We start from the raw sequence: 22,049 nt of genomic DNA on the forward strand, positions 1-22,049 counted from the left end.
ACCCTATATACCATATTGGCAAGAATTAACATTTTAAAAATTTATGTCTTTTAACCTACTATATGGTTTATCTCTTTATTTATTTTAATGTATTATTTTACTATCCTTTTAATAACAAATTTTTTCTTTTACCTTTTTAAAGATGTGGCTTTATTGTCTTCAAATCGTGTAGTTTTTTTTTATGAAAAACCTGCTCTCATTCTTTTTTTATTCTACTCTATGTAATGTGTGTGTCTAATCCTTCCTCTAGCTGCTTTTGTAACTCACTTTGTCACTGGTTTTCGGCAACTTGATTATGATGTGCTTTAGTGTGACTTTCTTTATGTTTGATTTGATTTGATATCTGATGACCTTCTTAGATATGTAGATTTTTAGTTTTCTTTACATTTGGATATTCATTTTTTGTTATTTCTCCAAGTATCTCTCCTTTTGATGAACCATATTTAAAAGCATTATATTGTACTAGAGGCCCCGTGCATGAAATTCATGCACAGGTGGGGTCCTTAGGCTTGGCTGGTGATCAGGGCCAATCGGGGCCAGGCCTATCAGGGCCAGGCTGGAGAGGAGGTGATGGTCACCGGGCCAGGCGCGGAAGGAACGGACGCTGGACACCGCCGCCGCCATCATCGGTGCCCTGCCACTGTCCAGTTCCCCACCTCCCCCCTCCTCCTTCCCTCACCGCCATGCTGCCACCATGGCGGGTGGGTGGTGGGCCGATCCGGGTGAGGGACCACGGGAGGTTGGCTGACTGGGGGAGGTTGGCTGTGTAAGTGCACTGACCACCAGGGGGCAGCTCCTGCATTGAGCATCTGCCCCGTGGTGGTCAGTGCACATCATAGCGACCAGTCGTTTCGGTCGTTCTGGTCATTCCAGTCATTCCAGTTGCTTAGGCTTTTATATATATAGATGATTGCTTGATACTGTATGGTAGCTGATTGAGGGTCTATTTATTTATTTCAGGTTATTTCCCTCGGTTTTTCATGTAGCGTAGTTTGTATAGTTCTGTTCCACACTTTAATATTCTTCTACAGTTTCTAATCTGTCAATCCCATCACCCTGTGTATATTTTATTTCACAAATTGTTTTTATATCTAGAAGTTCCATTTGCCTTTTCTGATATGTACTATTTTTCTACTTATGTTAATGTTTTTTAGTCTATATTCTTTAGCTTACTTAAGATTTATAGTAACTCTATTTTTTGTTTTTTCAAAAAGCTTTATTGTTTCCATTTGGTCCAATGCATGGGAGAGGGCTCCAGGGTGGTTAAAAGGATGCCTAGTGGTTTCAGGAAGAGGCTCAGGCAAAAGCCAGACACCAGGGAGATGCTCCTCAAAGGTCTCTGAGCTCCAAAGGCTCCTAGTCGTGCTTCAGGGTGAGCCTTTTGAAGAGGTACCGTCCAGCCCAGCCCGGGGCAGGCCAGCCTGCAGGAAGTTAGTCAGGTTCACCCATCTCTTCGATGAGTTTCACCTGTTCATTCAGGAAGTGGTTCTCCAGGAATTCAGAGAGATGGGGGTCTGTATGGACAGAACCCAGGGCATGCAGATCCAAAAGGGCCTGGTTCAGATTCTTCTCCAAGGCCATCTTGGCTTCCATGGCATCCTGAGTTTTCCCCCTTCCTCTTGGGAAGGCTTCAGCAAGTCCTGGAAGAGAATGCGGCCACTGCACTGGTTGTGCATCTTTAAGAGACATGGGGTGCCCTTATACTTCTCTTCAGCCAACTTGTGGAAGAAGTGGCCCATGCCCTCCATAGCCACATCATCATGGTGAAAATAGGTACCCAGAGAGAGGTAGGTGTAGGAGTTAAGGTGAAAAAATGGTGTTGACTGGTCTCAGAGGCTGAGGATGGCTGAGGTGGTTCTGACGGCAGGTAGATGCAGGTTGGCCAGGTGGTTGACGGCAGCCTCCACCTCCATGGAACAATTCTGATGAATTTTTGGAGCTCATGATTGTTCAACAATAAGGAGTTAAGGTGAAAAAATGGTGTTGGCTGGTCTCAGAGGCTGAGGATGGCTGAGGTGGTTCTGAAGGTGGTGACTGGAAAAGAGGTTGGAGGGTGGTCAGAGGTTAGAAGAAAGGGTCTATTCCGAACACTGTTGGAGCCAGAGACAGATCGGGGCAGCACCCAGGGTACCGTGAGATTTATAATAACTCTTTCAGGCCAGGCTTGAATCAGCTAGATGTTTTACATAAGCAATGAATTAATTTTTACTTAAATGAGCATTATTACTCTTATTTTACAATCAAGGAAACTAAAGCTCAGAAGGGCAAATTAATTATTCTCTTCAGTATTAACTCCCCTTTAACTGGTTGTTTAGACTTGAATAAGTATTTTACTTCTATGAATCTCAGTTTCCATGTCTATTAAACTAGAGATCATAAAAATTTCACAGCATTGTATGTGAAAATACTTTTCCTCTAAAGTTATGTTTGCTGCAGTTGGAAGAAGAAATTTAAATTTTATCTCAGGGGACGGCCCAGCAATAGCAGAGCTAAGGGTATGCATTTGCATACGTGTGTGGTGGAGGAAAGACACCTCATTGGAAGGCTCTGATAAATTAGGGAGCAGGAGAAGATAGGGGATTCCTTGCAGAGGTGTGTGGAGAGGAAATAGAAAACATGAGTGCCTCACCCCGCCATAAGTAAGCCTGGCACTGCATATTATGGGTATGTTTGAGCAGCTGTGGTTGCCATTGTTTTGTTAATGTGACTTTACATTTTGACATGGGTGTCGTTTGGAAAAGAGAGATGGTTGTATATTGGCCATCTTAGTGGCCTTTTCCAACCATCCAGAAGATAATAGCGGTGAAGACAGCATCTGCTGAAGGGAGTTTTTATTTTTAAGATAAGGATTTTGTCCTAGATCTGTGTACCTTCACAGAGCCTCCTCTAGGACTGGAGAGCTCAGTTTGTTTGCCCTGTGTTTCCAGGACACATGAATGAGTTCCATGATAGAGATCAATTTCCTTTTTTTATTTTTATTGCCTTTTTGTTATTTGAGCTATTAGTCAGCAGAACCAGCCTGGGCAGCAATCTTGAAAATGCATTCAGGGTTCACTATTTGCTTAGTGCCAACTCTATACAAGTGTATTGCTACAGACTCTGTGCTATGGATACAGAGATGGTCTAGCCGGGAAGACAAAATATAAGTTAAACATGCTGTGGTCATAGGTATAAGCCACAATGCATGGGAACATCAAGGAGGGGCACCTTACCCAATTGGTAAAAGGCTAGAGAGGCAAAACTCAAAAGGGGTTCCGGTTAGGGTGATGCTTGACTGAATTCTGAAAGATGAGCACAAGTTTGTCAGGGATGGAAGTAATGGCAGGGGAGGAGGTTCCCAGCAGAGGGAAGGGCAGTGTTTGTGGAGGCTTGGCAATGTGGTGAGTATAGTGCCTCTGGTACCTGTAATTTGTTTTGACTGGGGCTCAGGGGAGATAAGGAGGACAGGTGGACAGGGTTCAGACCGTGAGGAGGCTATTATGCCTCCTGGTCACAGGGAGTCTGAAAGTGAGAGCGTGGGTGAGGAGGTATTAATTCATATCCACGCTGGAAAAACAGCTCAAAGTACAAGGCTGGTTGCTGACAAATCAGTTGCCTCAAATTTGTGTCTGATCCCACAGGGCAGGGGCGTGATGCAGAAATACCACGGACGACAGGGCCTAAGCTCTCAGGCAGCGAGGAAATCTGCTGAGTGGAAGCCTCTGGGGCCTGACGATGGGATAAACAGCTTTGCTCAGATCTCTAGCCTCTGGGTAAACAGTGGCCTGTTTCTGAGCGGAGGTGGCTCAGCTGGGGGTAGCTGGTGTTGGCTCCTGAAGCAGAAGTAGCCGCTGCCTGGGCTTGTGCAGGCTCCCGAGTTCACAGGCAGACCACAGGAAGCTGACAAACCCACAGACGCACGGACATGTTGGAAAGAGAACTGTAAAAGGCCAAAGAAATGTTTACAACCAAGCAAGGTGGTAAGAAGAGGAATGTCCTATGTTAATACCAACCTCGGTGCAAAAGTCTAACTACTTGATACTCCCTGCTCAGCTCAGTAACTATAACAGGTGCCAGGCTTTGAGATAAGTGTTATTATCTTGCAGGATAATAACAGTAACTGACGCATTTTGAGTGTTTGCTTTGTCTCATGTACTGTTCTAGACATATTCCATATCATTTTCATTTCATTCTTACGTTTACCCTATGAGGGAGTTAGAAATACTATTTTCATGTTATAGATGTGGACACCGAGTCTGAGAAGTAAGGTTTGCTTAATGTCACATAGGTAACTAACTAGTGGATCTGGGACTTGAACCCAGACAGTGGAACTTCACAGAGCCCGTGGTTCTTTTCACCATAGCTATGAGATACGCATCATTAGCCCTGCTGTGTATGTGAGACATCTGAGGCTCAGAGTAGTTAAGTAAGTAGTGGTGTTGGAATGAACCCCAGGCTCTGGTTCCGGTGCTGGGTTGCCTTAGCCACTCCACTCCACAGCTCTCAACACTGGGGACATGTCCAGAGCTAGCTTCCGTCTCTATGGGACTTGTCCCTGGTCGGACCTGAATTGTATAAGAAAACTGGGCTGTGGAGAGAAACAGCCAGACTTGCTGAGGAGATGATAAATGTGTCCCACAAAGAGCAGAAGGTGTTAGCCACACAGTCATTGCTAGTCAAAGAATCAGAAACATTCACTAGGCAGGGGACCACCATCACAGGCCTCACCTCCCCTGCTCTTACAACTAGCCCCGAAGAGTGGAGGCGTTAGGAACAGAGGGAAGTATTCCAGACCCAGGCAAGGGCCGCTCTCCAGGGAGTCAGATATGGAAGAATAGTCCCCCTCCCCCAATTGCCCCCCCGCCCCCCCCACACACACTTTAAAAAAAAAACACTTTAATCCCTCAAGCCACACAGGGAGTTGTGGGCAAGAGATAGTGAGGAAGTTGGTTTGAGTTGGGGATTTTGAACTGGACTACATAGACTTTTTGTTAAAAAATAAGAACACAATTATGAAATCTGGGTAATTTTGTAATCTGCTCAAGGTATCATTAGGGAAGGGGAAGGGAGAATTCAGAGAGTGTAGGCAGTGACAGATATAAAATTGTTTTGTGAGACTGTTCAGCAGACCAGCTACATCAGTCATCTACCAGCTCAGGCATTCTAGCATCACCTGCCCTTCCCATCATCGCGCTCCTCCTTCCACCCCTCTCTCATCCTCAGAAGAACTCTAACCCTAATCCCAGTGCTTGCTACCAGAGCAGTGCTCTTCCAGCTCATGGTTGAAAGCTGACAGTTGTTATTTCTCTAGGATTCATACTATGCTTCCCTCCCAAATCAGATTTTGAAACAGCCTAAGGTCAGGGCACAGTGGTTGTGCAAAGCTTAGATCAAGTTAGCATCCATGGCCTCATGAGTCAAGCTCTAAACACATCCAGTGAGTGGATTCTATAACCTTGTTAAGCTGGCTTTCTAAGACCTTTCTCATTCATCATGGACAGCACCCGGACTGAGCGTGAGCCCTATGTCTGTTGAACACTTTGGGGAAACAGGCAGCATGTCCTTCTACAGAGAGGCTGAATGTCCCAAGAATAGGAATTAGCATCTTAAGGGCTAGGGAGCAGAGGTAGGTCCCTAAGGCCTTGCACCTCTTCCTGAAAGGCAAAGCCCTGAGGCAGAGACAAGAGTTAGCCTGTCTGAGATGGCTCTAACTCAGTGAGTGTGGCAGAACCTATGGTAGATACCTGGGAAGACCTTGGGACTATGAAAAGGGAGCAGATAGCTCCAAGCTTTCAGACTGAAGTTTACTTCTTCTGAGCAAGTTTGACTCCCACCAGACTCAGATATCTCCCCTGAGAACCTAAAACTGAGCCTAGTAAGTCAGGCCAAAGCTCAGAGCTGCGTTGGGACTCCTGAAAAAGGACCAAAGAACAGTGTGGGGATGGCCAGGGCATCCTCTGCCTTACTACATAGCTCTCCATACTACAGCCACTCTTTATGACTTGCTCTTCATGATCTAGAATTGATTTACCACCTAAGGATGAATGCTTCTAAGTCTACCTTGATATTATTTTTAATCTGTACCCCATCTCAGGGAGAACAAAATTTATATAATTATAGGTAATCATTACCTTGAAATATCCAAAATTTATATGCATTCATACATCCATTTAACAGATATTTATGGAGTACCTACTATGTGCCATTGTTAAATCTCCAAGTTCTCCACATATCCAGGCCCCTACGGTGTAGGAAGAGGGAGATGTCCTAGGAAAACAGAGGCCTTTACTCAAGCTGCAGAAAGCTGGAAAAGCACAAAGTCACACATTTTAAGACAACCAAAGACTTCCTAGAAAAAGAATATTAAAAAGAGATTTGACTTTCGCAGTGAGATCTTTTTTTAAAAAGGATTAAAAAAATTAATTGATTTTTAGAGAGGAAGGGAGAGGGAGAGAGAGAAACATCGATGTGAGAGCAGAACATCAATCAGCTACCTCCTGGACAACCCCCACCCAGGCATGTGCCCTGACCGAGAATCCAATGGCAACCCTTTCTGTGCATGGGACAATGCCCAACCAACTGAGCCACACTGGCCAGGGCTGTGAAATCCTATTTGGGCTGGGGGTGAGGGGATGGGGCAGTGCTTAAGTCACAGAAACATGTCAAATCTTGATGAGGAGGCCCTTGCATGAAGAGGGTGTAATCTACTCTTTTCAGTCCTTGGTGGGCATTAGTACATTGGAATGAGGCTTTCCCAATTTTTAATGGGACTGAAAAGTCCACAGACCGCTTGGATTTTATAGAAACAGTTGTTTTTATTTTCTATCTAGATAAAAAATTGTGATTTTTACGTTGTCTCAGAACATGATGGAATTGGGATTTCATCATTTACGTACCCGTTTTTGTGACTGTTGGGTGGCTCCAGCACATTTCCAACATGTAAAATATTTTTTGGTCTGAAATGGGTTGTGGGTGGGGATTCCTGTCCTACACTTTGGTAAGGAGGAACTTTGTGAGGAGTGGGGTTTGAGAAGCAATAACAGCTTTAAGGAAGAAATTGCCTGCCTTCGCGTTCTCTCGGCCTATTTAGTGAAGCCATTTGGATGGTGTTGTGCGGCTCCACTCTTGTCTAGGTAAAGAAATTACTGCATGAGCTCACCTTTGGCCCCCGGCCCTGGGCTATCATGCCAGTAAATCTATATTAGTTTAATCAGCACACCAAACGTCTATATCTTTGTTCTAATCTCAGAATGACCTGGGCTCAGAAAAATTTCATTTTCCATATTATTTTTATTCTTAACCTTTCTAGACAGTGGGCCTTCTTCTGAGCACTTGTTTGTCAGGTAGGGGGGGGAAGGAGAGGGAAAAAGGAAGAAGCAGAGGAGATTCACATCCTCCCTAACATTCTCAGATGGGACTGTCATTTTCACACGTCAGGAGGCAGGCGGATGCACAGGCTGGCCCTTGGATGAGAGTGTGCAGATGCGTGCAGATCTTTCTAGGCATGCTCTTCTCTATCACATCCATGGGGGAAACACAGAAAGTATTTGCTATGGCTTTGAGCAGGACACAAACCAGAGCCCTTTTAGTAGTAGTGATGCTCCCTGTGCTTCAGGGCCCTCTGCAGAGTGGCCGGCCTGTTTGGCCTGCCGTTCCACTCGCTGGAGTTGGCGGTTTGGCCTGCAAAACAGCCTACAACCCTCGCCCTTGTTCTCCCTCAAGGGAATGTGCCAAACAGCATGTTTGCTTTGCCCACGGCCTCCCCACTGGACAGCAGCTCCAGTTCTTTGCTCAATCCAAGCATCTTAACGGAAACTTGAGCAGTCAGCAGAGCTCCAAAGAGCCGCACAAGAGGAATCTGGATGCGGTCCTAGCCTGGCCCCCTCTCTGGCCCCCTCTCATCTCCCCACGCTCACCCCTTGCTCACCCCTTCCATTGGCAGCTGCCTGAAAAGGGCCAATGGGAACCATGAAGTCTATCCACACTTCTGTCCTAGAATCAGGTTGCTGACACCAGTGGCCCTTCTCCTGAGCGAAGCCCTGGGAAGCACTTGGCATTGACTGCTGGAGACACTATTACATGTCCTTTAGAAAGTCAGGACGGTGGAAGATCACTTCTCATTGGGGAGGTGAAATTTGAGAAGAGGCTTAAAGTGAGGGATAATTAAGATGGCGGGGGAGGATAAGGGAAGAAAAACTTGGGAGGGGGATGGAGACTCAGGTCAGGAATAATCCCTGATACTCCAAATGCCTAATGCACCCTTCATGGGGACGCTTGTCAAAGCACTTACCCTCAGGACTGCAATCTGTTGTGTACTTGTCAGACATCTAGACTAGAGGGTGAATTCCTCAATCTTACCTATTCAACACCACCTGGCCATACCTAGCACAGATATATCACTGAGGGAGCACTTAATAAATGCTTGTTTTGGGTGTGGAGAGAGCAGAGCGCCTGAAGAAAAAATAAATAAATAAATAAATAAATGCTTGTTGATCTGAACGGAAAGTTGTCAGCATGAGCAAAGCTCAGCAGGTACAAGAGAGGACCAGAAGAGGGGAGAGATGGGAATAAAGATGAAAGGGAAGTAGGTATTTTCTCTTCCTTCAGGTCTTGAAGCAGAACTCTTTTGGGTAAGTCAACAAAGATTACTGAGAATCTTTGCGTAGGCTCTGCTCTTAGAACAGGTTGTAAGGTGGCAAGTATGACCCTCCTGACTCCCTCCTCTTTCTCAGTATTTCTTAGTTGCTAAGCAAATAGAAGCCATGAGACCTCTCTCATCTATCCACCACCAAACTGACCACCTGCCTGCATTCAGACCGACACGTTCTGCCCACCTTCCTGCTATGTGCAGAAATGGTTCCTGCTGTAATCTGAGCCTGCCCTTCCCTGGGTACTGGTTCTTCTCTTCTTTCATTTACTCAAGGACTTTGCTCCTGCAAAGATCCTGAAATTATTCTCTCTCCCTCTTGGCAGAATCATTCTCATCACATTCTCATTCACATACAATTTGCTTTACTATCTCCCATCTTAGCTGTTGACCTATTTCTCTGCCCCTATTTATAGCAAAGAGCTTTAAAAGAGCATATTATATTTTCTGTCTCTAACTCCTAGCCTCCTTTATTCTCTTTGGCCTACTCCAGTCACATTTGTATCTCCAAACTCTGTTGAAAATGCTCCAGTTAAGTCACTAGTGTTTTCCATCTTGCCAAAACCAACAGTCTGATCATATTATACCTTGCCTAACCACTCTGTTCATTTCAACCACTGCTCATTCATACTGTTTTTCAAAGCACCAAGCTCTTTCCCCTGTGCGCTTGCTGCTCCCTTTTTCTCAAACATGCTTCCATCAGCCCATCACCAGGCTCTCTCCCTCACTTCAAATTTCTGTTGGAGAAGCCACTCTGATATCCTAGCTGAAAATAAAATCTCTCATCATCCCATGTGCTATCATCTACTCCCTTATCCTGCTGTCTTCCTTCTTAGCACTTGTCCTTGCTGAGATTATATCTTTATTTGCTATCTAATTTATGCATGATTCCCAGGAGAATATAAACTCTAAGAGGTTAGGGACTTTTGTCCATCTTGTTCCTTCCTTATACCCAAAACCTATAACAGGTCTGGCACATTGTCAGCCCTCAATGAATGATAAATGAATAAAGGCACAGACCTACCCCTTAGGAGCTCATAGTCTACTTGGGGATAGTGGTAATGATGATGATGATGATGATGTGGTACATAACACTAAATTTTATATATATATTTATGCACACACAAAACACATATATACACATATATGTATATATATACTAGGTGCCCAGTACACGAATTTGTGCACCTTGAAAGGAATGTGGGCCATGAGTCTGCGGTGGGCACAGGGGCAGGTCTTGGCCCATCCTCCGTGCCCCCGCCTGGCCCCTCCCGCTGCAGCCCCCGGTCCCCTGTGGTCAAATTTGAAAGCAGTGTTGGAGAGTGTGTTCTCAGCATTGAATATGATGTTTTTGTTATACAAATCTACTCTCAGTAGACATTAGGGTGATAGGTTATACTGCAGAGACTCCAAAATGTGGTGGCAGAAATGAGACAAATATATTTTTCTCATATAACAGTTTGGAGGAGTTAATGGTCCATAGACATGGTCTATGGTCTATGGTTAGTGGAGCATCTCTATTATCCTCAACATCTATAGCTTCTAAGGTTGTGCTAGTCATTGTCACATCCTGCTTAATGAAAAGGATTGGGAGCAGACTCTCTAGGACAAGTATGTTTAAGAAGACAATCTGGAAGTCAAAAACCACCCTATTCACATCTCATTGCCCCAAATTTAGCTCTTAGCAACACCTATATGTCTCAGAAAAAGAATCCGTAGCTAGAAAGGCACATGCCCAGCCACAGTCCTGAGGTTTCTGTTACTAAAAAGAAGAACTCCTACTAGAGAACAGTAGTCAGTCTACCATTCTTATTTTTCTTAACAGATTAATTCTTCAAACTAAGAAGAGAAAATGGCAGAAAAATCTATTGGAAACACAAAAACTAATCAACCCAATCAAACAAATAAAACCTCAAACCTTGATATTTCTTTTCCAAGAATAACTTAAATCTTCTACTATAATTCTTTCTATAGGCACAGTAGCCAAAAGATTACAGAATCCTTCTGACTATAATTTTGTTTTGGATGAATCATCAGTAGCCTCAGCATTTCTGTGAAGACATTTCTCTGTAACAAAAGATTTGTTCTACCAGAAGTTATGATCAGAATGGTTCTGTAATGTCTACAGAGAAACAAAACCAACAATAAAAATGACATATATTATATATGATATATATGTCATATATATGTCATATATATTTTTGTATAGAATATGTATTTTCTATAAAATATACATAAAAAAGAATTGGCTCACACAATTATGGGGCTAAGAAGTCTCCAAATCTGCAGTTGGCAAGCTGGAGACCCAGAACTGCTGATGGTGTAGTTCCAGTCTGAGTCTGAAGGCCGGAGAACCAAGAGAGACTATGCTTCAGTTTGAGACTGAAGGCAGGAAAAAACCAGTTTTAGCTCAACAGCCAGGCAGCTGGATATGAATGTCTACTGTATATGTAAACATAGTCAGCACTTGATAGTGAGCAATAGCATGAACTTCACATTTATCTAATGCAATATACTTTAGAGTGATATTTTATCCATTATATAATTACAGTTTCACAAGATAGTAGGAAGTTGGTCTTCTCTTTATATTAGTCTAGAGCCCCAGTGCATGAATTCGTGCACCTTGAAAGGAACTGTGGGCTGTGAGGGTGTGGTAGGCACAGGGGCGGGTCTTGGTCCATCCTCCACATCCCCGCCTGGCCTCTCCTGCCATGGATCCAGTCCCCTGTCTGTTGGCAGCCCTGCTCCCGCTGCTCTCACGTGCTGATGGCGCTGGCCCTGCTTGCACCCACAGAAGGCATGGAGATTGGGGCTGGCACCAGCAGCAGGTGCAAATGGGGCTGGCGCTGTTAGTGGGTGCGAGTGGCAGCAGCTGCCTTGATCTCCCCTTAGGAACAGGGGAAGGTGGAGGAGCCCTGAGGGGCAATTGGAGCTGCAGCCGCTGCTTGCGCCCTCTGATGGCGCTGAGCGATCAGGCCGGTGCTGGGTGTTGACAGCAGGTGCCAGAGGCAGCTCTGGCGCTGACAGTGGGTGTGAGCGGGGCCAGTGCCAGCAGCAGGTGCGAGCACCAGACAGGACTGTGGCACGCGGGAGCAAGGAATATATAACCACCAGAGTCTCACACCGATGACAGCGACTGGCACCCTGCCTTGGTCTGGCGCCCCACCCCCCACCCCCCGCTCACCTGCTCCACCCTCTGTCATGGCTGATACCTGCCATGTTCCATGCATGCCCTCTGGTGGTCAGTGTACATCATAGTGACCGGTTGTTCGGTTGTTCCACCATTCGGTCTATTTGCATATTAGCCTTTTATTATATAGGATATGGCACTTAGTATATATATATAGGATATATAATCATTTAATGTTTATAATAGCTATATGAAGTACGTGGTATCATGGCCACTCTATAGACAGGGACACTGAGGCTTTAGGAGTATTATATAACCCACGTAGAGTTATATAGCTAGTTAGCAGGAAGAACCACCACTCAAACATAGGTCTTCTGACTCCAAAGCCATGTTCTTCAACCTTGAGCTCTTTGACCTTGAAGTCTGACAGCATGTGAAAAGGTCACCCCATCTATTCAGGTTGTCTTAGTGTGGATATGGCAGTCGCGCCTACTGTGGACGGTGAGCACCCATTTATGCTTGCTTAGTTGAAAAGACTGCTGATGCTAATCATTTTGCTATAAAAGCAGTCTCCATGCCAGAAGCCAAAATACACAGGGTTGGTAAATATTTTGTACTTGGTTACAAGCAAGGACCCAAATTCAATTAATGTTGGCTCACTGAGATATGGTTGTTCTCTAGTTTTAGGAAATATGTAGGTAGGTTCAATTCCACTTTGAAGACATTTCTTGGTTATGTTTCAGCTGAGTGTTGTAGGAAATTAAAACCTTTTGATCTATTTGGGCTTGTTTCTGAGTTCAGCACAGTTTGTTCCCTGTCATGGTTTATAGTCAGGTTTGGTGCAAGGCCCTGGCTATTGGGCCCATGGTCTGGGTTTCCTGTAGGCCCGTAACCTGCCCTAGTGAATGTGGAGAAACCTAAGAAAAGCTCTGACCAAGACTGTGATGTGGAAAGTGATGTTAGTCTGGGTCAAGCCAGGAATGGTAGCCTGCTTTCTGGCTAGCCACATATGTAATTTTACAATTTCTAGCAACCACATAAAAAAAGTAAAAAGAAACAAGTGGAATTAATTTAATAGATTTTATTAAACAAAGAAAATCCAAAATAGTATTATATCACCATGAAATCTATATACAGAATTATTAAACCTGTATTTTACACTTACAGAATATCTCAAATTAGACCAGCTACATTTCAAGAGCTTAATAGTCACATGTGGCTGATGACTACCGTATTACACAGTGTATCTCCAGATAATAAGAATAGATTTTGATTTTGTTGTGGTTGGTGGTGGTGATGATAGTGATGTAATTATTATTAACTTTGAATATGCCAGTCACATAGATCTTTGCTTTGGAAGGGAAGTTTGTTTGTACAGTCTGATTATTCTTTTGATGCTTGAATCTTTTCTAAAGTATCACCTATAAGGAGTCATTTAATATCTGCTTATACAGTAATAGGTAACTCATCTCCTCTGAAGTAAGTTATTCCTCTTTAGCCAGCTTTATTATTATAAAACTAGAGGCCCAGTGCATGAATTTGTGCATAGGTGGGGTCCAGCTGGCCTGGCCTGATGTGGGCCGATCCGGGCCGGGCCAGCTGGGGGAGGGGACGCAGGAGGTTGGCCAGCTGGCCCCACCCCCGGTCGGCCCGTTGGCTGGCCTCAGTGTGTGTCATAGCGACCAGTCATTCCATTCTGGTCGTTCTGGTCGCTTGGCTTTTATATATATAGATTATCCTTTTTATTGAGCTAGAAATTGTCATATTAGCATTTATCGTGTGGTTCTACACTGTGAAGCCAGAGAGAGTCAATCTGATTTTGTTTATAGAATTGTTTTGATGTTTGAAGATAGCTAGCATGTTTTGTGGAGTCAATCTCCTCCAAATAAACTGCCTTATTGCTTTCATTATTTCTCCTGATAGTTTCAAGTCTTCTCAACATCCTGTCCTGTGAATGGGTTCCAGATTATCAGTCTCTCTTAAATGTAATGCCCAGAGCTGAATATAATATTCATGTGTGGGCTCACCACTCCAAAATAGAGTAAGACCATGAACTTTTGGTCCTATATATTATACTTCTATTGCACCATTGTCACAACTTACTGTTGACTATACTGAGCTCCTTGGCTACAAAACACCTAAATATGGTCTGCATGCACATCTTTCTTATGTTTTTATGTGGACAGTTATAGCCAGACCCAAGGCAATGCCATAAATATGGGCATGATCCATGTGTCATCCAACACTGGAGAGTTGTGGAGAATAAAAATAAGGAATATAACCCTTGATATGAGAAACTTTAAGAAATTGTTACTTTTCTTTTTTCACAATCTGAAAAAGCAAGATATTTTTACATATATTATTCAGTGTATTAATGAGCTCACCTCTTTCAACTAACCACTCATCATTAGCAAATTTTGATGAGTAAACTTTTTATATATCATATATTATTTATATACTACTAGTATATATATTAGTTATAAAATGTAATCTTTATCAAAACAAGTCATCAATAAAAATATTGACTATGTTATATTCTAACACAAAGTCTTAAAACATTGGGCTTCACTAAGTAGTAAGTTTTAGCTGTGTCAACCTAATTTCCATGAAACTGTTTTATGTTTCTCTATTGTTATTTCCAGCCCTTAGAACCTTTTTTTTTCTTTTCCTGGACCTCACGGGACTGTCCTGTACTCATCTTTGCCTGGAAATTTTCTGCTCTTCTTTTGTGTTTTATTTCAGTTATCATCACTTGTTTCAGGTTAGGTGCCATTCTTATGGGCTCCTACTGTGTTATATACTGTCCCGTGATAGCAATTCCACCCTCTTTTGTAATTTTCTGCGTATCTGACTATGTATCCTACTAGACTGCAAACTGTTAGGTCAGGGATTGACACTGTTACATAAAGTGTCTAGCACAGTACAAAGTAAATACTTTTTGATGAACAGAATAAGTTCTCATAACCACATGCGGAGGTAGTTATTATCATCCTCAATCTAGGAGGCAATTGAAGATCCGACAATTGTGTACGCTTTCTAAGGCACAGAGTGGCTGGAGAAACTGTGATTCAGGATTCTGAATCTGGATCTAACGCTTTTGTTGTAAAGCCAGTTATGCGTACATGTCTTTGATGTACTCCTGGATGTCTCAAGTTCCTTAACAAGTGATGGTGCTTTGATGGTTTCACGGGAGGCAAGACTTACAATGCAAATACCGGGAAGAGAAAGCACAATAGACTGACTTCTGGGGACATTAGGGAATTAAATACTGGTGCCGGGTGATCTCCCAGGAATAGGTTCTGACTCGAAGGAAAGTGAACCTAGTGCTCTTGTCCTGCAAGTCTGCACAAATCACTTCTTACCCGTCTCCCAGTTTCTCATAGTAAATGCTTGCTAGTCACTTGGTTTCCAAGCAGTTAGATTAGAGGTGTCGCCGCCCCCACTGTGTTCTTTTTCATACAAACCACTATAATGAAAATAAATTAATGCAATTTATTTTAAATTGTATTCATTGTTTTTCTGCTTATACAATTCAGACATGTTTATTGTGAAAATCTGAAAAAATCATTTTAAAAGCATGCAGAAAAAATTATATTTAACTTCATGTACTTTTTACAAATAATTATACTTTTATCTAATTTAGGATCAATCACTACATTCCCTTGTTTTTACTTAATATTTTGAGAATTTTCTGATGTCATTTAATATTCTCTACTATGTGATTGCATAAATTCACTCCATATAATAGTCCATAAATATATCTAATCAATTTCTTATTATAGATATTTAAGGTTATTTCTAGTTTTAGATTCTATAAATAACATGGCAGCCCTCATCCTTGGGCATTAACCTTTGCACACATGACTGGTTAAGGAGAGATTGAGAGATTTTCCCCCTCATGTGATTGGTCATATGCTGTGCTGGAATAAGAACTTAGAATAAGAACTCCCCAGAACTGGGCCCTCACCTTAAAGTGCTTGTAGGATTTTGACCCTCAGCAATAATCAGATTTAATCAAGGATTAGAATTCCTGACTCCCGAATACCTAGATTAGATTTGGTTCCTTAGGGGTCCTTCATTGCTCTCCCCATTTTCCTGTGGCATCTTGGTTGCTAATCTCCAGGGTGGAGCTAGAGGCCTCCCTATTTTCTTTCTTTTTTTAAAAAAATATATTTTATTGATTTTTTACAGAGAGGAAGGGAGAGGGATAGAGAGTTAGAAACAATGATGAGAGAGAAACATCGATCAGCTGCCTCCTGCACACTCCCTACTGGGGATGTGCCTGCAACCAAGGTACATGCCCTTGACCGGAATTGAACCTGGGACCCTTCAGTCCGCAGGCCGACGCTCTATCCATTGAGCCAAACCGGTTAGGGCAAGGCCTCCCTATTTTCAAGCTGGAACCCACCTGTTTGCCCCAATGCTGGACTTAGGAATAAGATTTAATATTAAGAATGAGGGCAAGCAGAGGTTGTCTGTTTCAAAGGCAGGAGAGAGAGAGAGAGAGAGAGAGAGAGAGAGAGAGAGAGAGATCCCAAGTAAGCAGATAAGGCAGATACACATATACTGTTTTGAGTCTTTTTCTTTAACCTAGGGAAGGGGAGAAAAGCAACTGCTTAACTTAATACTGCCCCAGGGCAGCCTGAATGGGCCTACTTAAATCAAGTAGTTTGTCACTCTGCTGCCATTCTGACCCTTGCAAGGACCGAGAAAATGCATGGATGAACTCACTGGGTTGAACAACACACTCAGTGTCTTGAGAACAAACAGACTTTTCTTTAGTGTTAGTTACAAACATCTTTTCTTTCCACTTATTCAGTTCAGTTCTCTAAGAAGCAAAAGCTAATCTCCTGTAAAAGTTCAGGAGAAAGGCATGTGATATAGCTCCAAGCTGCCTTAGCCACATGCCCGGAGAAGGCTGCCAATCAGATTTATAGGGTCTCTGTCTGCCCCAGCCCCCCTGCCCTATGTTTTGGAGAAGAATCATTGTTCAGAGCCTTAATTTTTCTCATCTGCAGAATGGAAATAGGAGTGATTCACCCAGTTGACTACACCAATGTAGAGTTATTTTATTTGACATGATAGATTGCACCAGCTTGTGCCTCGCACCAGGCCAGATACGGAGGACACAATGGCCCAATTTCTGTCTTAGAAAACTTAAAGTTAATGGGACTCTCAGACAATATGTGGATAATTTCAATGAGATCTGAAAGGAGCTGTGATGGGAGAAGAACAAGTGATAATTGCACTTAAAATGGCCCAGGCTTGGCAGGAAGCGGTTCAGGAGAAGCATCCTTATGAAACTGGTGTCGACACTGAGTCCTATGGGGAACCGATATAGGGTTGAGCCTCAGACTGACCTGCTGGCAAAGTCACAAACAAGTCCCAGCTTAGAGGGCTCAGTCCTCTTAGCATAATTAGGCTTGACCTTATAACACTCCCAGATCTTACCTGGGAAGCTAATGGGCTGAGGGAAGTGCAGGAAGTGTAACTATGGTCAAAACAGGTGAAACTCACAAGAACTGTGTAACTATGGTAACCACTGCCTTGTTTACCTCTGACTATAAAAGGTCGGCGTGGCCTGAGCACGGGTGGAAGTCCTTCCTCCTGAGTTGGACTTACTCGCCTTGTCCCCCAATATTTCCAAATTATCTCGTGTCTTTTCTCTTTCATTTGTGTGCGGCTCCTCTTTCAGATACTGAACCCTGAACCACGCAGGACGTGGAGAGAAACATTTACGACAGAGTCCTAGTGGATAAGTTAGCTAGTCAAGAGGCAGGGACAGAAGAGCTACAAAGAGCCTATAATCAAGAGCGAGCCGAGTTCCTTTGGAAAACCAGCTAGGTAGGTATGTATGAATGGAGTAGCCTGGGAAGCAATAAGAGATGACGCTGAGAAGGGCAGAAGCCAGGAGAGGGTCTAACCTCGATTGAGTTTTCTTTAATTTATGCAGAATTTTTTGGATAATTTTATTCACCAGGAAATTCTGTGTTATAACACAGTGTCAAAGATTTCAATAAAGATCTTAGGCTAAGATCCATACACCCAAACTTTCTTATATGTTTCCTCTCTTTGAAACCCAATCATAAACATCTCTGTCATTTTATGATTCTCATCAGTCACCTCTTGTTTCTTTCTGCTTTTAATTGTACGTCCAGACCTCTTCAATATTATCCCTATATCTCAATAACATCGAAAATTCTTATGGAGAGGAATGTGTTTCATATGTTTCTCTATGTAATTCCTACAATTTGGGGGCAATTTACAAATGAGAGCAGCAGAGAGCAACCAAGTACAGCCTGGCACAGATTAAGTGACTTGCTTAAGGCCACATGCCTCCTGAGCAAGTTTTGCTTAGGGCAACTCTCCCAACTCTACCCCCTTGCCCAAGCTCAGGCACAGTACTTCAGGCACAGTCCTGGGCAGTAATAATCATGTACTGGCTTCTTAATTGGAGAAATATGTTGATGTATTTGAGCTAGTCAGGCTCATAACCAAGATATACGCTTTTGAGTAAGCCTGGACAAAGGCAAGGAGAGGGCCTGGGGTAGAAGAAGGTTTGTGATGATTAATGCTTTCAGTTTAAGTAAGATCAGAAATTTTAATATTGCCAAGAGCTCTCTAAAATTAAAGAGGAAACTCATTTTAAAGAACCACACTGTCCTTTCTTTTAAACATTATATTCTTTCTAATTAATTTCTCTCCTTGAGGAAAGCATTTGGAAACAATAACTGCTAGCATAGACTTGATCTCTAAGCTTCAGGTTCTATGTCACTTATCAGTTTGTGTATTCTTTGCAGCCTAGGAAGGGAAAGAAATGACAACTTTATTTTAAAACCATTTCTCTTGGATAGAGCTACCCCCCCCCCCCCCCCCAAAAAGACTTAAACAGCCTCAAAGCATTTGTGCACTTGGCTCCATCATTCAACCCTTGTTTCCCACATTTTCCTTCTTTCATTGGCATCTGACTCTTTCTATGAAACTTACAAATACACTCCAGTGTCACCCATCCTAGGTCAATGTTCCTTTGAATCTTCTGCTTTCTCATCTCTACTCTACCCTTCTCATCCAAACTTCCAGAATGTGGCCACTTCTCATTGCACTGCAATCCAGCTTGCACACCCAATATGAAACTTGATGACTACTTCGTTTCCTCATTTACCACACTCAGTGGTACCCCAGCCAGGCCATTTTACTGTTAATGCTTTCTTGAACCTTCAGCTCCTTCTTCCCACCCCCTCTGCTATTATCTTAGTTCAGATCTTACCATCTCTTGCCAAGACAATGGTAACATTTTCCAGTACATCGTCCCTATGATGTAGCTTGGTGGTCTTAGGATGGTTACAATTGTTATGGTCTTATGTATTTTGTTAACAGTTATAAAATTCTATTATACTCCTTGTGTCCAGGCCTACCTGACAGTAGTCCTTATTACCCTGTGGTTATAAGTAGTCCTTATTACCCTTGTGTAATACAGCAAGTTCTTTAAGATAGTCATGTTAGTTCAAATTTAACTCATCCAACAAATATTTATTAATCACCTATTACGTACCAGGCACTGATTTAGTGCTGGGGATGTAGTGGTGAGCAAGACACAGACAGTCCTACAATTATGGAATTTCACAAGGTTGCACTGAGAGGCATGGGCAGAATCATGGGCTCTGAGGTCAGGAGCTGCTGTGTTCAAATCAGCTCCACACCTGATGAGTTTGCTGAATTCATTCATTCATCTATTCATTTAATATTTACTTACTGAATGTCAACAATTTGTCGGATGGCGTTTCAATTGCTGGGGATACAGACACAGTCCTGCCCTCCAGGAGCTTATGTTCCTGTGGGGAAGAAGTAAGGTTAACGATACACATATGCATATATCATAAACAATATCATTTCAGATAATGGAATAGCTATGAAGAAAGTAAAATAAGGTGATATGATTAAGTGTGATCTGATTCTTATTTAGAGGGAACTACTTTAGTTGGAGTGGTCAGGGGAGACCTCTCTGGAAGATGACATTTGAGCTGAGATATAAAAGTTGCCAAGTGAAAGCAGAGAGCTGGGAGAAAGAGAAAACTACATGTGGAAAAAAAAAGTGAGGCAGGAATGCTCATGGCCATTGAATAAAGAGAAAGAAAGCCAGTGTGGCTGGAGTAGACTGAAGGAGGGGGAGCCTGCAGAGGTGATGTTGGAAGGGCAGATAAGGGGCAGATGATGTGGGGGCTTTGTGGGCCATGTAAAGAACTCAGGCTTGATTATGAATTATTTAATCTCCATGAGACTTAGTTTCCGCAGCTACATAAAAACTTCTTATAAAGTTGTGAGAAGTTTACAAGTTATAATCCTTGCTTGCATTAATCAATCCAATAAACCTTTATCTATGTGGCTGCCACACACCTAGGCTACACAAGGAGAATAGAGAGCTAAGCAAGGCATGACCTGTTCTCAAGGACATCGTAGTTGGTATGGAAGATAGACCCATAAGACAAACATGGACTACAGAATGACAGATACAACAGTAGATGTGGGTGCTTCTTTCCTTTCCTATCCTCTTCATCCCAAGATCCACAACTGAGTTGGCCACCAGCACCTCTTACCTGAATTACTTCTATAGCCTCCAAGTCAGTGGTTCTCAACCTTCCTAATGCCGTGACCCTTTAATACAGTTCCTCATGTTGTGGTGACCCCCAATTTCATTGTTACAAATTGAACATAATTAAAGCATAGTGATTAATCACAAAAACAATATGTAATTATATATGTGTTTTCCGATGGTCTTAGACGACCCCTGTGAAAGGGTCGTTTGACCCCCAAAGGGGTCGCGACCCACAGGTTGAGAACCGCTGCTCTAAGTGTTCTCCCCACTTGCAGTCCTGCTCTTCTCCAAAAACATTCCCCATACTGCACCTGAGCAATCGCCCTAAAATTCACATGTTAATTAATTCATTCAAAGCTATTTACTATGTGTTCACAATGTGTCAGGTTCCTTATTAGGTACTTGTGAAGTATTCATAAACAAATACTGCTTGTGTGACTAAATTCCTTTATTCCACGTTGCTCTCAGTTTCAGGTCTCCCAGTACCACAGTATTCTTTTTATATTTCAGCTTAAATATCCCTTTCTGTGGAAGTCCTTCCCTGTGGTGGTTTTAAACATGTCTGCAAATGCTTTGGCCCTCCCCGAATTGAGAGGTGGTGTTTCATTCCCCTCCCTTTAAATCTGAGTGTTTTGTGATTGTTTTGACCAATAGAAAACAGTGGAAGTGACACTATGTGACTTGTGAGTTTAGGTCATAAAAGTCCATGCATCTTCTACCTTGTTTACTGGAATACTGGCTCTTGGAACCCTGATATTTTATTTAAGAAATCTGCCTACTCTGAAGACTCCATGATGAAGAGGCACTTGGGACAATAGTTGCAGCTAAGCCTAACCTTCCAGCCATCTTCACCAAGGCAAAAACAAGTGAATAAAACCACATCTGTAGAATGGGATCCTACATTCTAGCTCATCCCCCAGATGAATACCAGTACATGACCTTGTCTCATGCTTCACATATCCTCTTAGTTTAATTTAAAGGTCTCTAAGAATCTTAAGAATGTGTCTCTTAGGTCATCTTTGTTAAACTGTTGTGCTCCTAAGACTCTGAAGAGCATTTCCCACATTAGTCCCACAGGTGATTCAAAGTTGAGAAAAGCTAATCTTTAAAAGATTTGTGACTGTGTTTTTTGTTTAATGAAGTGAATTTTATAAATTTGTACATAATAAACCCACAAAGTTTTTAAAGGAATTATATTAGTATAAACTGAAAGAGACAAACATAGTACAAAAAGGAAAGAAAGATATGTATCCCTGAATTTCCATAAGCAAGAACTACACTGAGAAAATTATTCAGCTGCATACATAGGCAAGAATGACTCAGAGGGCGGAGCCAAGAGAGCAGAGAACGGACCTCAGAGTTATGGAAAATTTCTAAGCAAAACATAGATAACAAGTTCCCAATTGAATTTCAGAATTGCTATGAACCAGTGACTGCTATGTATCTTCTTTTAAAATATATATATTTATTTATTTCAGAGAGGAAGGGAGAGGGGGAGAGAGATAGAAACAATGATGAGAGAGAATCATTGTTTGGCTGCCTCCTGCATGCCCCCTACTGGAGATTGAGCCCACAACCTGGGCATATGCCCAGACAGGGAATTGAACTGGTGACCTCTTGGTTCCTGGGTCAACACTCAACCTGACTGGGCTGCTATATGTCTTCTATTGCACATCTTTTGGACAGGACTGCATATTGCA

At 42.7% G+C, this 22,049-nt stretch overlaps 1 pseudogene; it reads right to left on the reverse strand.

Annotated features, from left to right (window-relative positions):
- Positions 1 to 1,356: 1,356 nt before the first annotated feature.
- On the reverse strand, positions 1,357 to 8,306 carry LOC102248766 (annotated as a pseudogene).
- Positions 8,307 to 22,049: the final 13,743 nt, after the last annotated feature.

The sequence above is a fragment of the Myotis brandtii genome, unplaced genomic scaffold, assembly GCF_000412655.1.
Source record: "Myotis brandtii unplaced genomic scaffold, ASM41265v1 scaffold1043, whole genome shotgun sequence".
NCBI classification, from domain to species: Eukaryota; Metazoa; Chordata; class Mammalia; order Chiroptera; family Vespertilionidae; genus Myotis; species Myotis brandtii.